Source organism: Pleurodeles waltl, chromosome 9 (genome assembly GCF_031143425.1).
Source record: "Pleurodeles waltl isolate 20211129_DDA chromosome 9, aPleWal1.hap1.20221129, whole genome shotgun sequence".
NCBI lineage: Eukaryota > Metazoa > Chordata > Amphibia > Caudata > Salamandridae > Pleurodeles > Pleurodeles waltl.
In genome coordinates, this window is record NC_090448.1 from 102,965,429 (window position 1) to 102,989,158 (window position 23,730).

A 23,730-nucleotide genomic window follows, 5' to 3' on the forward strand; every position below is an offset into this window, starting at 1 on the left:
CAATCAGTGGGCAAGACACCCACTTAAGAGACTGTGGCCCATCACTCCCAAGGACCAAGAGCACAGGGCACGATGCCCACTCCAGAACCAGTGGGCAAGACACCCACTTGAGAGACTGTGACCAACACTCCCAAGGATCAAGAGCACAGGGCACAATGCCCCCTCCAGAACCAGTGGGCAAGACACTCACTCGAGAGACTGTGGCCCAACACTCCCCAGGATCAAGAGCACAGGTCACGATGCCCCCTCCAGAACCAGTGGGTAAGACACCCACATACCCAACACTCCTTAGGATCAAGACCACAGGGCACGGTGCACTCTGCAGAACCAGTGGGCAAGACACCCACTAGAGACACTGTGGCCCAACACCTCCCAGGATCAGAGCACAGGGCACAATGCCCCCTCCAGAACCAGTGGGTAAGACACCTACATGCCCAACACTCCCCATGACCAAGAGCACAGGGAATGATCCCCCCTCCGGAACCAGTGGACAAAACACCCACATACCCAACACTCCCCAGGATCAAGAGCACAGGGCACAATGCTCCCTCCAGAACCAGTGGGTAAGAAACCCACATGCCCAACACTCCCCAGAATCAAGAGCACAGGGCACGATGCCCCCTCCAGATCCAGTTGGCAAGACACCTACCCGAGACACTGTGGCTCATCACTCCCCAGGACCAAGAGCAGAGGGCATGTTGCCCCCTCCAGAACCAGTGGTTTTGTAACATCTCCCGGCTGAGATGCCCACTATCCCCCATGCCTGCCTATTTACCAACTGATGCCCCTGCAGTGTTCTCTCCATGTTGAAGCAGGTGACATGTGTGGCCTTGGACTTTGGCCTATGGCCATGTGGACTTTGCAAATAGTGGACTGGGCTGTGTCCCTTTTTCTGTACATATGTATATATCTATTGACTTGCCTAACATTTTCCATGCTAGAGTTGATCCCATTACATTCACTTTTTGGAAATTGTTTTGTCCTTGCATGATTCATCCGAGTAACGGGGTAAAATAGTTTTTGTAATGCAGCTGATTGTGTGTATGGTGTTGGGAGAGTTATTGTGCTTGTGTGTGTCACTCTCGTTTTCCTCCCTCCCTCCCTTGTGTGCTAGGTGGCTGTACTCACCGTCGTAGTCTTCGCCGGCGTTGGTGTTTGTGTTAGAGCAGAAGGTAGAAGATCATGGGGAAGACATTCAGTTCAGGCTCCATGGCGGCATGGTTATTTACTGTGTCTCCAATGGTGAGTCCTTTCCCATCTAAGCTCAGTTTCCGCCAGGCTTTTGATGTTGTTGGGACCGCTTTGGAAAAGGTGGCAGTTTGCAGGGTCATAATATGGTGGGTGGAACATTGACTTCCACCTGGCTGTAGGCGGCTACCGCTGTGGTGGCTGTTGTTTCCGCCCTGGTGGTCGGTGTGGTACTATGGCTGTCTTTCAGAGATCTTTTCGCCATGGTCATAATTTGGCAGTAGTTACCGCCGGCCTGTTGGAGGTATGACCACCACTTTAACACCAACTGCTAGGGTTGTAATGAGGGCCAAAGTCTCTTTACTGCCGACCATTCAATCATGGGGTGAGGTTCACAGGATTTCTTCAGCAGCTCAGAGAGGCCTCATTCCCAGTCACCTGTTCAAGCAACAAGATCTCTGACACCCATACCTCCTCTGTCCGAGAGAGCATCATCTAAGCATGCCAAGTCTGATCACGTGCAGCAGTGACATGAGAAAGAGAAAAGCCCCTGTAGTGTCATAGAACTGTAAGCATTTCGATCCCATGACTAGAGAAGGACTTATGAAAGAAATGACATAATTGATCTGGGAGGTGTCAAGGTGTGGTCTTTAATACTTATTGGGATATTGAGAGTTTAGTTGAATGTTGTATGCTGATGAGTAAAGACGTTAACTACAAGCTCCATGTGTGGTGTGTTCTTGTGCATGCTACCGGGGTGGGGAAGACGTGACAGCCCCAATTCACTGGAACCTCATTAAAGCAAAGAGGAGGCACAGAAGCCTTAGAGACAAAGGGGGTCATTCTGACCCCGGCGGTCAAGGACCGCCGGGGCCGGCGGTAGCACCGCCAACAGGCTGGCGGTGCTCCGCCGGTCATTCGGTTCCGCCCGCCAGGAACAGGATGCCGGTGAGGGGTGTCGTGGGGCCCCTGGGGGCCCCTCAGTGCCCATGCCAATGGCATGGGCACTGCAGGGGCCCCCGTAAGAGGGCCCCACTTTGAATTTCAGTGTCTGCTCAGCAGACACTGAAATTCGCAACGGGTGCTACTGCACCCGTCGCACATCCTCCACTCCGCCGGCTCCATTCGGAGCCGGCATCCTCATGGAGGGGTGTTTCCCACTGGGCTGGTGGGTGGCCTTTTGGCGGTCGCCCGCCAGCCCAGTGGGAAACCCAGAATACCCACAGCGGTCTTTTGACCGCGCAGCGGTATTCTGGTGGTTCCCTCCAGGCGGACGGCTCCCGCCGGGGTCAGAATGACCCCCAAAGTCATCTACCTATTACATTTACACATTCAAAGGAGGAGTCCATCTGACTGCAAGGAGTTACAAGCCACACAGGTGAATGTGCAACTCCTTACTAGCGTACAGCCCAATTGTGATGTAACAACTATGCTAATATCAAACTCCAATAGCACAATCTGGCAGGAGGGAGTGTTTTCCAACCAGACCAGTCCAACGGGGTCTTTCCTGACTACAACTTTAAAAAATACCTGACCACAATGGGCAGACACCACTGTTAGACCTATAGACACAGTCCAAGGCCCCCTCCTCTTTGCATTACCCTTAGGTATACATGCCAAATGTTTTGGAAATGGAAATGGGAGATTTGAAAAAAATAGTCAGGAGAATGTATTTTCCCTAATTGACTTCTGTTGTAGCAGAGGCCATTTCAGGGAGATGACAGCTAAAATAAAGCCATTTTGGCTTAAAAAGATTGGGGGTCTCCTTTCTGAATCAGGACTGTTGGCATGGATGCTTTAAGCCACACTATGAATTTGCTGAATCATACTTCTGGAGTATGAAGTAAGGGTGAGACACTAAATAAGTGTCATTAAGTTGATGTCTTGTCCTTGGGGTGATTTCTGACATGCAGGAACCACAAGACGTCTTTTGTTCTAGTAAGCCTTCCAGAAGATTGGTAGCAAAAGTGGAACTATGCAGTAGACTATGCATGGGAATGCTGAGATCTGAAACAGTGTTCCTGGAGAGAGTGGAAATTATTGCATGGAGGACTTTGAGCAAGAACTGAGGGATGGTCCAGATCTTACCACAATGATGTCTGAACTCAATATGTGAATCTGAGTCACTATATCCTTTTTTTTCAAGCAAGACAATGCTGAACCCTGAATGTGTTTTTATGTTACAGAGTTAGCACAAGAGTGAATCAACACAATATAGCCCAGGGAAAGGGTCCCCTGAGAAGTATAAAGGGGCAGGCTATCATGGAGATTCAGATTATGTAAACTACAGACAGTCCACACCTAGTTATGGGATGGAAAAATTTGATATAAAAGTTTTAGTGTTACTCATTTGTCAGATGATCGTTATCATTCTGACGCAAGAGTGGGCGATGGGTTTAACATGCTTGCTAATGTAAATGGGGGATGAATGCCAAAGCACAGATTGTAAAGGCAGTTGACCAATGGTATTATTAAGAATCTGGATTGTATGCAATATGGATAGGGAAAGGCAACAACAATGCAAACCATGACTTAAAGGGACATCAAACAGATAATATATGCACAAAGAATGTGTTGGGGATGGCCAGTCTGATGAAGCCATTAAAACACAAAGTGATGGATGGAATGCTTCAATTAATCTCAGCCACTGGCAATCGCCCAGGGGCTGCATCCTAATCCATTGTTTTTCACCCACCGCGCCACTTTAATTCAGACCCAGCCATGGCAAAATCAGCCTTGACCCTGTTCCAATGGAAACAGTCCAGCCCAAATTGCCAACCACGTCCTCCCTGAACCGGAACACAAGCACCTCAGGATCTGTTTTGCCTTTATTATGGGCTTATCAGCCAGGTATAGCGTGATTCCAGTGGCACAGTGAGCACAGGACCGACGCCTGGGCATACCCATCACACTTAGGGCATCAGAAAACAAATTGACGGATGGAACGCTTGAATTAATCTCAGTCACTGGCGATCACTCGGCCTGCATCCCAATCCATCATTTTTCACCCACCATGCCTCCCCTGTTTGGATCCAGCCATATGTAAATCCTGCTCCACTGGGAACAGTAAATCCCGAAATGCCAGGCCTGGAATTCCCTGAACCAGAACACAAGCAACCCAGGTCCAGTTTCATCCCTAGTAAGGGCTCATCACCCAGCTACAGCTTGATTCCAGTGGCAGTTACATGTTGTGCAAAATAACAATAGACTAGGTTATGGCGCGGGGATTTACCAGTGGCTGAGATTAATTAAAGCATTCCATCCATCATTTTTTGTACACTCCAAGAAGAGGCAGGGGATCTACACCTATATAGACAGGCACACATTGAACATTTGTAAGAAACGCACCTGACCTCTTTCACAGATGGATAAAGTATCTAGGAGGTGGAGTGACCAAGTCAAAGGAGTCATCTTTTTAGCTTAGGCTAGGAGAGTGCTGATGTGGATAGCACCTGCTGTACCTGTTGCAATAAACTGCAAAGTGCAGAGATTAGTGTCGCTTTGCGGTGGTAGAGGGGATGCTGGGTGGGCAACCTTTAACACCAGTGGAGATATAACCCCCAAAAAGTAATCACTCATAGTTCCTATATAAACAGCCGCCTATGTTGAACTTTCGCCCATATTGGTGAAGGATCTAGCAGCACCAGTAGTGGGGATTTTAACCGTGTACATGACATGACACTGAGCTTGACTGATTGACCCCCCTTCTGCAGTGAGCACTGAGTGTTAGGGGTTTCATGCTATTTCAGGTCCTGAATAAAAGACAGTCAACTACATGAAATGATCCACATTAGGCATTCCACCAAATCAGATTGCTCCTAATACCCCTGTGTACGCCAAATTCACACCACAATAGAGATGTTTTTATGCAACACTGTAATGCCTCCCAACTTACTAGACACTGATTTTTGAAGCCCATGCTTTGCCATTGCATCATTCAAGGTAGTGCAAAGCAATGCAAGGGCTTCAGTGAGGATTACCATGCCATGCAGAGCCACCTTGCATGGCAGTGCGTCACATAGCATGAGTGTTCCTATGCATCTACCCATGGTTTTGATGCATTCTTAGATTTGTCAACACTGGTAAATCTAGGAATGTGTCAACATGCATATGCCTCCCTAGGAGAGGCATTACAAGGAGAAATGTTTATTTTTCCTTGTTTTTTCCCTTATCTACGTGTAATGAATTCTGCAACACACATACAAGAGGAAAATCCTCTGGCGATTGTTTTTGTGCAGAAAGTTGTCCCTTCCTGCACAAAAACAGCCCTGGCTGTATTGCAGGCACCCTTGCCCTCATTTTCTATTCTCTTTTAATTCCCTGGAACTTCACAACAGTTAACAAGCTGACTAAATACATCACAGAAGTAGGCAGAGATTCCTACATGTTGGAAACAGGCCTAGGTTGTGCCATTAGCAAAAAAGTAAAGTGTGGAGGTTTCATTATTATCCCTTTTCCTGTGTTGCCAAGCCAAATCCCCTCAGAAGCAATGCCTTTGACAACATTTTCCCACAAACTAGGTTTAGTTAGTTCTTCTAAATCAGCTTTATCTTTGGTTAGAATCTTAATAAGGCCTCTAATTTCTCTACTATTATCTGGAATATATGAGCAACAATGTTGCGGACTAAGCAATTTACAAACTCTGCCCTCTTTTGCTGAAAGGATGTCTAACGCAAGGTGGTTCTGAAGAGTCATAGCTCTTAACACAGCCATCTCTGTATCCACTAGGACAATGGCTTCTGAAAAATCTGTCAACATGTTATCCACAATAGTAGACAATTTTCAAATCTTAAGAGAATTCAGAAGAACTCCTACTGGAGAAATTATTGCTCCAAATAAGCCTCTAACAATATCAGGAATTGATTTTCGCTTATGGCTTTCAAGATGTAATTCAGTCATTTTAGGTAGTTTGTTCAAGTCTTTAAGATGGTACACTTATGGGAAAACTATCTCTAGGTAACATGTGCCATACCACCCATTAGAGAGACAGTAATTTTCTGATGTAATAAATACCCGGAACTGCCGGGTCCTGACCTTTCAACATAGATGTCCATTTATACTGAAACAAAAACACGTCTGCATTCACTCATTCCCAAAAACACCTTGTCAGCTGTAGATTTTGGAGTATATATACAAAGCTTTCCTACATGTAACACATCTAAAGCTATTTTCCCTTGCGTTGCTGTGTCACTAAATGCATGATCATTTCCTGGTGTCCTTATCACTAACCCTTTTTCTATCTGTGCTTTTAATGCTCTTCTTCTATCTTCTGTGTGATCTAAAAAGCTCTTTTCTGTTTGTGTACGCAAATATGTCAGATTATTCCAGTGTGCGAAAGTAGTTCTAAATGTTAATGTAGGCTCAAAGAAATCTCTATTACTATGCTATTATCCTTAGCTTTTTTATTCAGATCCCTAATTATAGGAACAAACTAAAATACTACATCAAAATTAAAATAGAAATACAGGATATACTTCTGGTTATAAAATCTTGTCAGTAAAAGACAACACCTCATGCCATAGGTTAGAGGCAGGCTATGATATGTTACACCTTCCTCGACTGAGGCAGGAATATGGGTACAAACATAACACTCTTTCACATCCATTGTATCAACATACGCAATAAGCGATAGAAAACATTAGAAGAAAGTTCTCCCTGTGCTTTTTGACCACAACCCAGTCACCTGCTTCGAGGTTGTGTCCTTGATCTTGAGACGGTTGCAGTGTGGTAGCTTCCAAAAATGAGAGAAAGAGCGAACCACATCAGCCAGGCCTTTGCAGTAGTCCAACACCATATCATCTGTAATTTTCACAAGAGCATTTGCAGGGACCGCTGGGAGCCTCAGCGCTTTGCCCTTGAGGATCTTGTGAGGAGACAGTCCTGTTTTCTCATCAGGTGTACTTCTCATTGACATTAAAACTAATGGTAGTGTGTCAGGCCATTTCAGATTCATGGACACACACATTATTGCCATTCTTGATTTCAAGGTACTATTCATTTGTTTTAAAAGTCCTGATCCCTCAGTGCAGTGCAGTTTCTGCTCAATGTTAAAGACCGGAAACCCGAAACCCAAACCGAGTTATCAGTTCCCTAAGCAGTAACTTTGCAACTGTAAGGGTGTCATTTGTTTGTGTAGGGTAAGCCTCAATCCAATGGCAATCCAATGGCTAAAGGTGCACACAATCACCAACACATATCTCAGACCTCCACGTACAGGCACCTCAATGAAATCCATCTGCATTCTGCTGAATGGACCTCTGGCTTTTCCAATGTGGCCCATATTGACAACTGTTCCTTTTCCCACATTCATCTGCTGGCAGACAACATATCTATGGCAAATTGCTTCCGGCAACCTGTCTAAACTTTGGATTGAAGCAATTCATTTTAAAGTTCCAAACCATTGCATCCCTATCAATATGTGCTTGACATTGGTAATATCTAGCCATTGAGTAAGTAGACCATTCGGCAACACTACTCTTCCCTTTCTGACATCCAAACATCATCCTCCCTCTGAATGCATTTCATCTTAACCCACTTCCGCTTCTCTTCATTTGACACATTGTCCTGTAAAGCTTTTAATTCCTTCAGGGTATCTACTGTATACCATGCAAAGCATAATTTGTAAGTACTTCATTGTCATCAGGTAACAGTTCCCAATTGTCTTAGAATGATATACATGTTTCTTCTTCTTCAGGTGACAATTCCCACTTATGTTTGAACGATATATAGTTCAATTTGCAAAATCTTGCGACTTGATCCGCATATCCATTTCCCATTGAAACAAAATCTTGAGATTTCTGATGAGCACTGCATTTAACCACGGCAATCTTTTCGGGCAATTGAATAGCTTGTAAGAATTCTCTATTTCTTACTGGTGAACCAAAAGAGGTCAGGAAAGCTCTCTGTGACCACAATTGGCCAAAGTCATGGAAAATTCAGAATGCATACTGGCTGTCTGTACAAATGATGGCTTTATGCGGAGTGGAATCATGGCACAGTAAAAGCTATTAGCTGCACCACTTGTGCAGAATATACTCCTTGAAGTAAGGGTGCTTGTAGTATCCCAGAGATAGTACATACAGCATAGTCTGCTCTCAATGTGCCTATGTTATCTCTCGGGCAAGAGCCATCAACAACGACAATTTGGTCATTTTCTTCCAAACAAGTACCTCTAATATCAGGTCTTGGTTTTGTGCACAATTCAATTACTTTCAGACAGTCATGTTCAATGTCATCGATTTTGTCAATTTCAACATTTTCATTCGAAAGTAAAGTTGCTGAGTTAAGCCTGCACATCTTTTAATTGACACATTTGGGGATGCCAAGATAATGGACTCGTACTTGGTCAATCGAGCACTCATTAAGTGCTGGGTCTTGGAATTAGTGAGCAAAACTTCAATTGAATGAGGAACCAGTATCAAAGGGGGATGTCCTATCACAATGCTTTCACTCTGAGCAAGGCTCTACTCAACTGCTGCAATGGACCTCAAACAACCTGGTAAGGCTGCTACAACTGGGTCCAAGGTAGCTGAAAAATAGGCTACAGGGCGATTTACACCGCCATGTGTTTGAGTCAAGACAGACAAAGAACAAGCATCATGTTCATGACAAAACACCATGAGGGGTTTTGTGTAATCAGGCTACCTAAAGCTGGTGCTTGACACAGACTTTCTCTCAGTTCCGTAAAGGCTGTCATACAGACTTGGCCTAACACTAGAAGGTTAGTAACCTCCTTGTGAGTCAGCTTTTGCAGGGGTTTTGAAAAGACCAAACAATTTGGAATCCATTGACTGCAGTAGCCCACAATTCCCAAAACATCCTAACATCTCTCTGAGTAGTTGGAGGATTAATCTGCAATATAGCCGCAACTCTCTCTCTGGATATTTTCCAAATTCCTTTCTGAATTAGATGGGGACACCTTATGACCATTGTTCCCTAAATGATTCAGTAAGGCAATTGTACTGTGGTTCCATTCTTCCTTCGTTTTGGAAGCAATCAATAAATCATCAATGTACTTTACGAATGTTGACATCTCCAATGACTCTAAGGGGGTCATTCCGACCTTGGCGGGCGGCGGTTACCGCCATGCGGCCGCCAATGCGGCCGCACTCACGCGGCCCCCATTCCGACATTCCTGCTGGGCCGGCGGGCGCAAACTTGGTTGGCCCAGCGGGAATGAGGCCGCAACACAGAAGCCGGCTCCGAATGTTCCGTGTTGCGGCCGTGCGACGGGTGCAGTTGCACCCGTCGCGCTTTTCACTGTCTGCTAGGCAGACAGTGAAAAGCTGGCCGGGGCCCTGTTAGGGGGCCCCTGGACACCCCTTACCGCCAGCCTCTTCCTGGCGGTGAAAACCACCAGAAACAGGCTGGCGGTAAGGGGGTCATAATCCCCAGGGCAGCGCGGATTATCGGTCCGACCGCGGCTTTACCGCCGCGGTCAGAATGGGGAAAAAAGCACCGCCAGCCTGTTGGCGGTGCTTTCAGTCATACTAGCCCTGGCGGTCTCGCACCGCCAGGGTCAGAATGACCCCCTAAGTCCTTTTTCAAGATCTGGTTGAAAATTGAAGGTGACTGAAAACCCTTGCGGAATCCAACACCAACAATAGACTCCATTTAAGAATTTGAAACAGAAGAGAACTTGCCTATCCTCATGAAGAGGAACAGAAATGAATGCTTGTGACAGGTCCACTAGAGTGAACCATTCAGAATCTAATGGAATTTGGAACATCATCACTGCGGGATTAGGTACCACTGGGCAACATTTAACCACAATGTAATTTACTTGTCCTCAAATCTTGAACAATTAAAACTTTCCCACATCGCTTTTGCAATCCCACTTTTGGTGAATAACATGGACTTCTCAGCACTTCTTTTAGCACACCTTTGTCTAGGAATTCTTCAATTATGGGTGCTACACTGTTGATCGTCTCCTTTGTCATGTGGTATTGTGGAACTTGAGGAAAGACTGCATTAGGCTTGACTGCAACCTTAACTGGGTCAACCCCTTTCATCAAACCAAAGTTTTTCCTGAAAAATCCTACACCTTTGTTATAACAGATCCTTGTAAATCGTAAGGAATATCTCTCACAGTCAAAACTGGGAAGAAGCTAATCAGAGGGTATTATTTAGTCATTGTGTTATTGTTTGTCTCTCATAGTAAATCACCTTCATCATCACTGTTTGTCTGAATTTCAATTCCATTGTTTGAACAACTAATCGAGCATTTTGTTTTACACAACAAATCTCTTCCCAATTAGGACATAGGGCTCGAATCACAAACCATGAATTTGTGCAATCCCCTAAAATTGCCAATTTTGACCAAGGCTGGTTCCGTAATTCGGTTTGTCAAATATTGGTTTGCATTTCCTACAATTTGGACTGTTCTCTCTGAAAGGGGTCGGCCTGGAACTTCAGCAGTTCTCACTGTAGAGCGTGTAGCTCCACTGTTGATTAAAAATTAGACTTTGTGACCATTCACCTTTCCCTCAAAGTAGGGACCTTTCTGATCTATCTCTATTGAAGAAGCCAACACGCATTCTTTCTCATCTGAACTTTCGCTCACCCAATCATTGTTTATTCTATTTTCACTGTGTAAGGGTAATCAGTGACATTATAATTACTCTGATTAAACATTTGACCTGTGGCCATCCGAGAAAGCATCACTTGAAGCTGTTCTATTGGGGCTTGAGGTATTTGGATTTGTTGTCTAGGCACTGTTAGAAATGGGGTCTTTGGTTGGCAGTCAGGTTGCTCCCTGTCCAAGCAAGGACCCTCACTCCAGTCAGGGTAAGTGACACACAATCCAAATTATCCTGTGCCCACCATCTGGTAGCTTGGCACTGAGCAGTCAGGCTTAACTTAGAAGGTAATCTGTAAAGTATTTGTGCAATAAATCATACAATAACACATTATAGCACCACAAAAAATCACCACACAGTGTTTAGAGAAATTTATAATATTTATCTGTTAAGATGCAGGTCAAAATTATTAAAATGCAATAAGTATATGTTGAGATATCACTGAAAAGTGATATAAAGGCCCTCATTACAACCCTGGTGGTTGGTGTTAAAGCGGTGGTAATACCGCCAACAGGTCGACAGTAAAATAAATGGGATCACGACCACGGCAGAAACTGGCAAAACATACAGCCACTTTAACACACCGACCACCACGACGGTAGCAACAAATAGTGCAGCGGTAACCGCCAACAGCCAGGCGGAAGACAATGTACCACCCACCCCATCACAACCCACCCATCTGCCAGCTTTTCCGGTGCAGTACCAACGCTATCAAAAGCACGGCAGAAACAGTACATGGAGGGGAAACCACTCACCTCTCGACACTCAACGAAGAACCAGGACGCCATGGAGCCCAAGCTGAAGGTCCTCCCCATGCTGGTCTACCTCCTCATCCACCAGGGTTACCCACACAGTGAGTACTGCACGTAGGAGACAGGGGAGAGGGGGAGAAAAAAGAGAGTGACACACACACACAACATGCCACACCCCCCTCACACACAACACCATACACACAAACATATGCAGCAACAATACATTTACACCCCATAACCCCCTGGAAGAACGCAAGGCCAAAAGGAATAGAGTCAAATCAGTGATATTTTAGAAATAGATATATATACGTTATAATTTTAAAAACAGTATTTACAAAAATATACAATATGTACATTGTCCACTCAAAATGTCCGTGGGCCACTCGGCCCAAACTCATAGGCCAAGCCCACACTTGACTCCTGCCTCAATACGGAGAGAACACTGCAGGGGGATCAGGTCGAAAACACACAGGCATCTCAGGGGGAGGGTGAAGAGGGGTGCACCTCAGCCAGAAGATGGGAGAACACCACTGCTCCTGGGGGGGAGGGCTTCATGCCCACAGTGATGTTCTGGGGAGTACAAAGCCACAGTCTCTCATGTGGGTGGTTTGCCCACTGCTTGCTCCTGGGGAGTTCAAAGCCACAGTCTCTCAAGTGGGTGGTTTGCCCACTGCTTGCTCCTGGGGCGTGAAAAGCCACAGTCTCTCAAGTGGGTGGTTTGCCCACTGCTTGGTCCTGGGAGTGCAAAGCCACAGTCTCTCAAGTGGGTGGTTTGCCCACTGCTTGGTCCTGGGGAGTGCAAAGCCCCAGTCTCTCAAGTGGATGCCTTCTTCTACTGGTTCTGGAGGGGGCTTTGTGCCCAGTGTGCTTCATCCTGCCAAGGATAGGGTGAGTGGATGCCTTTCTCCACTGGTTCTGTAGGGGGCTTTGTGCCCAGTGTGCTTCATCCTGCCAAGGATAGGGTGAGTGGATGCCTTTCTCCACTGATTCTGGAGGGGGCTCTGTGCCCAGTGATGCAACACTTGGGGTGTGGCAGTTCACAGTCCCTCACCTGGGTGTCTGAGGCACAAGATTTTCAGAGACCAGCTTGCATGATAGTCCATTGAGGCAGGGCTAGACTCCACCTGGCGACGACTGTGGCTGCAAACTGGTGGTAGTGCCGGGGCTGGTGGGGGTGCTGCCAGTGGTGGAGGGAGGCTCTAGTCCTTCTCGTGCAGCCTCGTATGGCTGCCCACTGGGGCTGCTGCTGCTGACAGTAGTGGTGCTTGCGTCGGTGCAGGTGGCGGGGCTTGGGCGGTGCTAGCAGCTGGGCTGGTGGTGGTGCTGGCTGCGATGCAGGTGGCAGCGCTGGCAGTTGTGCTGGTACACACCAGCCCTTCACCTACAGCCTTGGACGGCTGAAGTGCCTTGGCTGGATTTTTCTGCCCCTTCCTCACCTTGGCAGATGGTGGTGTGACCTTGGGTCTGGCAGCTGGAGTCTTTCAGGTGGCCTTGCTGGGTGGTTATGGCTCCTTCCCCTTGCTGGATCCTGTCCCCCTCTTTACCTTGCCAGGTGGCGGAATGGCTTTGGCTTTGGCAGGGGATGGTGGCACACTGGCTGGGCTGACGGGTGCCCCCTTTGAGCCTTTGATAGCTGCAGGAACCACAGCGGACTACGATTTGGTGGCTGAGGTGCTGGGCTGGGTTCTGGCCACCCTGGCCCGTGGGAAAGGACGGGGGAGAAGGGGTAGGGAAGAGGTCAATGTTTGCCAGGAAAAGCTTCTTAGGGACACTGGGGTGGGAAAAGGGAGAGGGGTTGGGAGTGGAGGAAGAGAGAGTGGTTGTAGTAGGTGTCTGTTTGCTGAGTTTGGGTGCAGGTGCATGGGCTGGTTGCTGTTGTGAGGTGGATGGCTGTTGGGTGGGTGGGTGCTTTTGTTTGTGTACTTTGGGAGGAGGGGTCACAGACACACTGGGAGAGGACACAGGGGACGTGTGCATGGATGTGGAGGTGGTGACTGCCAGTGAGGGGTGTGCAGTGATGGGTATGCTGGTGATGGAGGTAGTGGATGCAGGTGTGAGTGGAGATGCTACTGGGATAGAGGTGGACGAGGAGGAGGACACAGTGGAGGCAGTGGATGTTGGTGTGTCTGCATGGGGATGGTGCTTGTGTGAGTGCCTGTGAGATGAAGTGTGGTGCTTGTGTTTGCCTGAGCCACTTTTGTGTGGTGATTTGGGTGAATGCAGTTCTGAAGGTGTGCTTGGGATAGGTTGATGTTAAGGGGATTGGGACTGGCTAGAGGAAGTTGGAGGGGGGAGGCTAGAGACAGGGTCAATGGCTGCCATCAGTGCTGAGGCCAGAGCCTGAAATGCTCTCTGTTGGCCTGCCACACCAGAGTGAATGCCCTCCAGGTATGCATTTGTTTGTTGCAAATGCCTCTCGACACCCTGGATGGCATTCAGTATGGTTGACTGCTCAACAGTGAGGGATCTCAGGAGGTCAATAGCCTCTTCACTGAGGGCAGCAGGGCTGACTGGGGCAGGGCCTGAGGTACCTGGGGTGAAGGAGATGCCCACCCTCCTGGGTGAGCAGGCACGGGAAACACGCTGAGGGGCTGCTAGGAGGGCGGTGCTGGAACGGGGTGACGGCTGTACCTGTTGTTGGGGTGGGAACAGAGGTGTCCGCCACCACCAGGAAGCTTCCATCGGAGGAGGAGTCGCTGTCTGTGGTGTCCCCTCTTGTCCCCATCGTGGTGCTCCCCTCGCCCTCCCTACCACTGGTGCCTTCACTGTCGTTGGATTCGGCCTCCAGGCCCATGTGGTATGCAGCTCCCTCCATCGCCGGTGCCTCTGCTCCTCCGCCAGTTCATGCTAATGCACACAAGGACAGGGTGACAAAACAAAAAGGGGGGGGAGAGACAGAGGATACACTTGGTCAATGCCAGCAACAACACTACCGTTGGCGTTCACAACTCACAGGGAGCAGCCCTATGCACTAAGCCATGCCCTACCAGTTACTAAGATAGTTACCAGCCCATGGGTTACCATGCCTAACGCCATTAGCTCCACACCTGACACCCACAGGACCCTGCCCAGTAGTAGATGAACACTAACACTATTGGGGGTGGATTGCTTCAGAGCCTGCCCAACAAGGGACCTATCCTGCCATGTTTGCCCTGGCCTAGGGGCACCCACAGCCCACATTCCCCACCCAGGTAAACCTCGAAGCGTGCAAAGTCACATCCAACTCCGGACAGGCCTCCACCAGGATGCGGAACATCAGGGTGGTCAGGGTATGACAGGCACTCCTTCCTCATTGGGAGGCCAGCCCCAGCTGGGCCTCCATCATCTTTCTTTGCCCAGCGGCGAAGGTCCTCCCACTGTTTCGGCAGTGGGTGCTCTGCCTGTCAAAGACCCCCAGGGTCAGCGCCTCCTTGGCAATGGCACGCCAAATACCCTTTTTCTGATGGCTGCTGACCTGCATGGAAAAAGACAGGAGACAAGGGCATCAGTTAACCGTCCAGACCATCACACTCGGGGCCAACCAGATCCCTCCCTCCCCTGACGCACATACATTGACCACCACACATGCATCACCCTGGCCAGGACGCCTCACTCCCCCCCCACATATGGCTTACACACACAGCAATCCATACATTTATGGCCCATGCATCATGCTCACAGTGTACCCACCTGTATGTCTGGAGGACCATAGAGTAACGTGTACTGGGGTAGGACCCAATCCACTAGTTTCTCCAACTCCTCCGCAGTGAAGACAGGGGCCCTTTCCCCAGACACATGAGCCATTGTCATTTCCAGACACAAGTCACAGCAGCACTTGCAGTGTAGGTCCTCTCCTGTTGAAAGGTCAGGTAGCAAGTGAGTGAACAGATAGAAAATGGCGGTCACAGCCGCAGCGGTGCGTACCATCACCGCGGGCGTACATCACCATTGGCTCCTGGAACCCATAGGGCCAGGAGTGCCAGCAGAATTACCTCATTTCCACTTGTCCCTCCTCACAGGTCAGGCAGCCGCCATTTCAGGGGGGCACAGGCCATGGCACCTAATTGCGTCACAGCAGACATTGGCACAGCAACTTACTCTCAGATTTACATACAGGTTCTGTAAAGTAAAAGATGCATCATTATTTCAATTGATGTGTGAACAAGACCTTCTGCTCACCGTTTTCCTCCATAGGCTTCTGCCACTGAGGATGAATACGGGATGGTGACATCCTCCGGGGTACAGACCCCTGGTGGACTTTGTGACAATGGAGGACAGACACATTATCCTAACCCATAGCCTTGATCAGGCCACAATCCAAGAACTGTGTGCCCAATTGGAGCCAGACCTGATGTCAGCTATCCGGCAGCCCACAGGTATCCTCCCTCCAATGCAGGTCCTGTCAGTGTTCCATTTCCTGGCAAGTGGTTCCTTCCAAACAACAGTGGCCATGGCACCAGGGATATCTCAGCCAATATTCTCCAACGTGTTGACCAGAGTGTTGTCAGCCCTGCTGAAACACATGCGCAGCTACATTTTATTCCCCCAGGTGGAGGATTTGGCCACAGTGAAAGCTGACTTTTATGCCCTGGGACATATCCCAAACATCATTGGTGCCATAGATGGTACACACGTAGCATTTGTCCCACCCTGGAGAAATGAACAAGTGTTTAGGAATAGAAAAAGCTATCACTCTATGAATGTGCAGATGGTGTGTTTGGCGGACCAGTACATCTCCCATATGAATGCCAGGTTTCCTGGCTCTGTGCATGACACCTTTATCTTGAGGAATAGCAGCATCCCCTATGTGATGGGCCAACTCCAGAGGTACCGGGTGTGGCTAATAGGTGAGCCCAAGGTCCCCACCCAGTATACATTTGTGTCTGGGTATGTGGTTGTCCCTAAGGGTTAGTGTGTGTCTAACAGGTATCCCTCTATATTTGCAGGTGACTCTGGTTACCCCAACCTCTCATGGCTACTGACCCCAGTGAGGAATGCCAAGACAAAGGCAGAGGAATGTTACAATAAGGCACATGGGTGAACAAGGAGGATAATTGAAAGGACCTTTGGCCTCCTGAAGGCCAGGTTCCGGTGCCTCCATCTGACAGGTGGATCCCTGTACTACTCACCCAAGAAGGTGTGCCAGATCATCGTTGCATGTTGCATGTTGCACAACCTGGCCTTGTGGCGCCACATGCCTTTTCAGCAGGAGGATGAGCCTGGAGATGGTCTTGTGGCAGCGGTGGAGCCTGTGAACAGTGAGGAAGAGGAGGCAGAGGAAGAAGATGTGGACAACAGAAGTAATATAATAAAGCATTACTTCCAGTGACACACAGGTAAGACACTGTAACTTCACTTTACATTTCAGTTTTCTGATGGACATTGTACATGGCAGCCTGATTTCCCTATGTCTATGGCCACTTACTGTACCCGTTGGCATCTCTATTTTCAGATCTCTGTGGCCCACTCTGGCTCCTGGTATGTTTACTGCTGCCCACTAAAGGTCATACCAATGTATATATAACTTGCAATGTTTTCAGAATGTTGTACTAATACATGATTTAATTATTTGACAGACTCAAGATTAGTATTTGTTCAAAGAGTGTTTATTTAAGTGCTCATATGTAGAGGGGGATATGCAATGGGCTGGGGTGATGGTGGAGGAATGTCCAGTTAGAGTCCAGTCTCTTTCTATCAGACTGGATACATTGGTGCATTGTCCAATGGGGCATCGGAAGGGGAGTAATGGCAGTTCAAGGTGGACAAGGAGACAGAGTGGGACAGAAGGGTGACAATCAGGAGAGTCTATTTTCCTGGCGGGGGTCTTGGTAATGTTCTCTGGCTTCTGCCTGAACCGCAGGGACTGCTTGTGGGGTGGTTCTCCTTCTGCAGGGGGTGGAGTGCTGGATGCCTGTTGGTCCTGTGGCAGGACCTCCTGTCCACTAGCGCAGGCGGAGGTGGAGGGCTGTTCTTCGGTGTGGCTAGTATCAGGGGCCTGTTGGTGTGCCACTGCCTCCCTCATGGTCTTGCCCATGTCTGCCAGCACCCCTGCAATGGTGACCAGGATGGTGTAGATGTTTTTGAGGTCCTCCCTGATACCCTGGTACTGTCCCTCCTGCAGCCGCTGAGTCTCCTGCAACTTGTACAGTATCTGGCCCATGGTCTCCTGGGAATGGTGGTATGCTCCCAGAATGTTGGAGAGTGCCTCCTTGAGAGTGGGTTTCCTGGGCCTGTCTTCCCCCTGTCGCACAGCAGTCCTCCCAGTTTCCCTGTTGCCCTGTGCTTCTGTCCCCTGAACTGTGTGCCCACTGCCACTGACCCCAGGTCCCTGATCATCCTGTGTTTGTGGAGTTGCCTGGGGTCCCTGTAGTAGTGGACACACTGCTGATTGACGTGTCCTGGGGACAGTGGCATGGGCCTGCTGGGTGGGTGCTGTGCTGGTGTCTCCTGAGGGGGGAGGTTCTGTGGTGGGTTGGGACTGTGCCTGGGTACCCGACTGTCCAGAGGTCCCTGATGGACCAGGTCAGTCATCGTGATCCAGGCGTGCAGTGCTGCTTTCATCACTGTGAGTCTCCTCTGGGGGGGGACTGGATGTTGGGGACAACTCCTCTCCAGTGACATTGATTAGGGGTCCTGTGAGGATGAAAATGCAGTGTTATTGTATCTGCACGTGCCATCTTGTGCACAGGTTTGTTTCCCTGTATGGTTGGGATAGCCCTGGCAGCTTAGGCTTGTGCGCGTGGTGATTTTGTGGGCTAGGTGATTCTCTCTAATGGACATGCTGTGGTGATGAGTGCCCATGCAGGTCTGTTATGGGGGTCCATGGATTGGTGTTACATGCAGGTCTTGGTTTTGGGTTGGGTGGGTTGTGATGGTGGGGTAAATGTGAGGAGGTGGAGTGATGGGGTTGAGGGTAGGGGTAGGAGTTTGTGATGGCATGCAGGTAGGGTGGGGGATATAGTAGTAAAGATTTTACTTACCAGAGTTCAGTCCTCCTGCTACTCTTGCGAGGCCCTCAGGATGCATTTTTGCCAAGACTTGCTCCTCCCATGTTGTTAGTTGTGGGGGAGGAGGTGGGGGTCCACTGCCAGTCCTCTTTACGGCTATCTGGTGTCTTGCAACCACGGAACGCACCTTCACCTGTAGGTCATTCCACCTCTTCCTGACGTCATTCCTTGTTCTTGGGTGCTGTCCCACGGCATTGACCCTGTCCACGATCCTCTGCCATAGCTCCATCTTCCTAGCAATGGACATCTGCTGCACCTGTGATCCGAATAGCTATGGCTCTACCCGGATGATTTTCTCCACCATGACCCTTAGCTCCTCCTCTGAAAACCTGGGGTGTCGTTGGTGTGTCATAGATGTGGTGTGAGTGATATGTGTGAGGATGTGTGGGGTGATGTGTGGAGTGATGTGTTGTGGTGTGTGGTGTGAGGTGTATGGATTATGTATGGGTGATAGTGTTCTGTGGCTCAGATTGAGTGGGTGCTCCTGGCTTGAGTCTCTCTCTGTTGGCAATCTTTTTTTTGGGTGGAAAGGGTTGTGGGTAATGTGGGTGTGTGTTTTATATTGGATTGGGTGTGTGTGGTGTGGTGTGTGTATGTGTGTCAGGTGTGTGTAGTTTGAATTGTCCAATGTGGTGTACTTTTGTAAGTGTGTCTGTATTTTGAGCGCGGCGGTGTGTATCGCCAATGGTTTACCGCGGTTGAAAGACCGCTGCGGTGATTCATGGGTCCTGATGCTGTGGGCGTATTCCTGTTGGCGTACCGGTGTGGGTTTTTGTACTGCCAATTTATCACTCACCTTTGGTCTGGCGGACTTGTGTGGTTATCTGTATAGTGGCGGATTTCTCAGTGTGGGTCATAATACCCGTAGCGGAATACCGCCGCAGTCACGGTAGGCGGCATTTACCACCAGGGTTGTAACGAAGGCCAAAGTGTCTTAAGTCTTTCAAAAGCAATCAAAGTCTCTTTCAAGCACAAAGTACCTAGTTCGAGTGCAAAATCTCAGCAAAGAACCACAGAAGAGGAGATGCGTGGAAACAAAGGGGTGTGCGTTGACTTCTTGGGCAGCACATGCAGATGCGTCATTGAGTTTTTACGCAGGAACGGCTGTGCGTCGATTTCCGTCGCTCGTTCATGGATCCTCTTCGGGTTTTCAAACACCCCGGGGGACGTTGCCTGGATTTCCTGTGCTGGCAGGACGAAGTCACAGGAACTGCGTCGGTCCGGTGGGCGTTGCATCTAATTTTCTAAAGCACAGCAGGGGCTGCGTTGATGTTCCGGCTCGGCTGTGCGTCGATCCAGTGGGCCGTGCGTGGAATTCCCAGTTGCTACGCTGGCACTGCATTGATCTTCTCGTTGCAAAGTCAGGCTGCGTCGTTCCGGTTCAGCGTGTGGTGAAATTTTCACCGCGGGGCAGGCTGGGCTTCATTTCTGGCAGGCTGTGCATCGAATTTCGCCGCAAAAGGAGTCCTTCTTGTGGAGATGAAGTCTTTTTGGTCCTGAGACTTCAGGGAACAGGAGACAAGCTCTATCCAAGCCCAAGGAGAGCACTTCTCCACCTCAGCCAGAGAGCAGCAAGGCAGCAGGGCAACAGCAAGGCAGCAGTCCTTCACAGAAAGCAAGACAGGTGAGTCCTTTGGGCAGCCAGGCAGTTCTTCTTAGCAGGATGCAGGTTCTGGTTCAAGTTTCTTCTCCAGGAAGTGTCTGAGTTGGTAGGGGCAGAGGCCATGTTTAAATACCCAAATGTGCCTTTGAAGTGGGAGAGACTTCAAAGAATGGCTTAAAAGTGCAACAGGTCCCCTTTCAGTTCAATCCTGTCTGCCAGGGTCCCAGTAGGGGGTGTGGCAGTCCTTTGTGTGAGGGCAGGCTACTGTCCTTTGACATGCAAGTGTCAGGCCCTCGACCCTCCCAGCCCCGGAAGACCCATTCAAAATGCAGATGTGTGCAAGTGAGTCTGAGAATCCTGTGTTTGGGGTGTGTCTGAGTGAATGCACAAGGAGCTGTCAACTAAACCCAGTCAGACGTGGATTGCAAGGCACAGAAAGATTTAAGTGCAGAGAAATGCTCACTTCCTAAAAGTGGCATTTCTAAAATAGTAATATTAAATCCAACTTCACCAGTCAGCAGGATTTTATATCACCATTCTGGCCATACTAAATATGACCTTCCCACTCCTTTCAGATCAGCATCTACCACTCAAACAAGGTATGAAGGTAGCATCAATGTTAGCCTATGAAGGGAGCAGGCCTCACAGCAGTATAAAAACTAATTTAGGAGTTTTACACTACAAGGACATATAAACTACACAGGTAAATGGAAAACACAAAGAACCGGGTGCAAATTGAGGAAATATGGCGCTCAGGGTGCCTAATCCACCCCAAGTAAATAATGGGGAACCCCACTAGGGAAACACCCAACCCTAAAGGTCAACAAAAAAACCTCATAAATCAGACAATGCACAACGAGGTGCCCCTAACATATACAGTAAACAACAAAATGAAGAAATCACATGTTATTACGATAATCAGTCCATAATGCTACCAATGAGTCTTAGAGTGAATCAGTACAGGTAATCAATCAGTCCAAGATTTATTAAGAGTATGATTTCATATTGATCAGTCCACAATCCAAAGCAATATGTACTTCCAACTTCCAGCCAACACGTGTTTCGTCTTTGGGAATAATTAACATCCCTTACGACTTCTTCAGGGCTTGAACCTCCAATGACACCATTAATACTACTCAGTGATGTCAGGTCATCCATAATTGATAACTTGTAATGTCAAAATCCACCAAGCATAGGTTTCAATTCACCCAATATTCTCAAATTGAAGATTCACAAATGTAAATCTTGGCGACTCCGTATCAGAACGCCAAGTGATTCAATCAATATCTCCGGAATCCAAATACCGGCGCCTCCAAGTCAGGACGCCCAGCGAGTATGCTGCTTTACACAGGTAAATGTCCTGCCTTTTGCCTACACAGCACCCTTCCCTGTGGGTTACCTAGGGCATACCTTAGGGGTGTCTTATATGTAGAAAAAGTATAGTTTTAGGCTTGGCAAGTACTTTTAAATGCCAAGTCGAATTGGCAGTGAAACTGCACACACAGGCCTTGCGATGGTAGGCCTGAGACAAGGTTAAGGGGCTACTTAAGTGGGTGGCACAATCAGTGCTGCAGGCCCACTAGTAGCATTTAATCCACAGGCCCTGGGCACATATATTGCAATCTACTAGTGACTTATAAGTAAATTAAATAGTCCAATTGGGTATGATCCAATGCTACCATGTTGAAAGGGAGAGAGCATATGCACTTTAGCACTGCTTAGCAGTGGTAAAGTATGCAGCCTTAAAACCAGCAAAAGCACTATCTAAAAAGTGGAGGGAAGCAGGCAAAAAGTTAGGGGTGACCCCCTAAGACTGTCAGCTCTAACAGGCACCATTTGCACCTGTTGTTGCATCTGCTGTGTTTTTGTCATCTGTAATTGCTGTGGCTGCATGGGTTGCATAGGCTGAAAACCTTGCATTGGGTTCACATTATTCTGGAAATGTAGATTTAGACCTCTCATTCTAGGCCCTCTTATGTTTTGGAAAGAATTGACATCACTCATTTGCTGACCAACACATGCCTGATCTACCATAAGACACTACTGTTTCCAATGCCCGAGGTCTCTGCAAGCATCACATTGTAACATTATTTTCATACCTTGTGCTTCACCTTGCACCACCACTGTATTCAAATCAGGACCGCGATCCACACTTCCCATTCCTCCACGGCCTCTACCTCTGCCTTGTTTTTGAAACAGCATGTTTCCCTGCTGTGGCTGTGATGGAAAGCTTCCCTGAATCACTGTCTGTGCTGCTCTAATCTGCCTCACCATTGCCTTTTCCTTCAACTTGCTCTGTTTCAACTCAATCTCTTCACTACAGTATTTTGCATACAGTAACAGTTCATCAATTGGCTTCGCTTGCCAGAAAATCTAATGACTCTTAATCATCTCGCTAATTTCAGGTGTCAGAACTTTGACAAATCTGAATACAAAATGAATCATGCCTTTTTCGGCTCGATTGTTTCTGTACCTCTGTAATGCCTAAATGCCTGTAACAATCTCTCATAGTACGCATGAATAACTCTTTTGCTTCCTGGGCTGTCCTGTCTATGCGCTGCCAATCAATGTTCTTGGGCAAAATCCTCATCTTTAAAACTTCAATCTCTTTATAGTAATATTTAATTACTTCAGGAGATGGTTCACCTGTCGCTGGATCTCTCTCTGGTTCCCTTCTTGTCCAATCTGCACTTCTCCTGCATTCCACCCATAGTCTTCCAGGACAACTATCTCTAGCAGAGTGTTTAAGTCTTCCCATAGGCATTTCGAACATTTCACAAACCTGTCTGTCTGCTGGTACCATTCTACGGGCTTCTCCCTCAGTCTGGGTAGGCATTTGTTAATGACAGAATGTCACTTCTACTCAAAGGGACGTAAACAAAGTTCCCTCCTGGAATTTCTCTCAGTGGTAATATGTTTGCTGTTTCCTCAGCCTGTGGCATGTTTGCAGGGGGAATGCTTTGAAGTAATTCTCTAAGGTGCATTTTTATTCCTGCAGTTCTCAAATCTTTTGCATCAAATTTTAACCTATAAACCTCTTTAAATGTTTAGTTTTCTCGAGGTCTATGTCATAATTATCTGCGACCTGTACCCATTTCTGATGTACAATTCCTGATCTCTCAGTGACTATTGGACACAAGTATCTCAGTTTGTCTTCTGTGTATGACACAAGTCTATTTACTCCCATTGTCCCTTAGGCTGAGTACTTGGTAACTGCTCTGCAGTTAACTTGGTAGGTTGCAGAAATGTGGAATCGTTTGTGGCAGTACCTGAGGCAACAAGTGTGGAGTGGACTTCATCTGAACCAATGTCTGTCTCTGGTAAACATGTCCTGTCGGCACCGTTACATTTGTTGCAGTATCTACAATCAGCACATTTAGATAAATTCTGGAAATACTCAGCTGTGATACTAGATTTTGAACTGCCGATGTAGTAGGTATACTCTAACTACTCTGTACCGGACTCTGTGTCAGGTTAACTTGTGTTGGAGGTGTCGGATTTACATTAGTGCTCGGACCACTTTTCTGTGCTGCATATTGTGGAGGACGATTCGTCAGAAACTGCAAAATGAACTCATCATCATCAGGTATCAAAGACTAACTAGTTTCAGCTCTCTACACTCA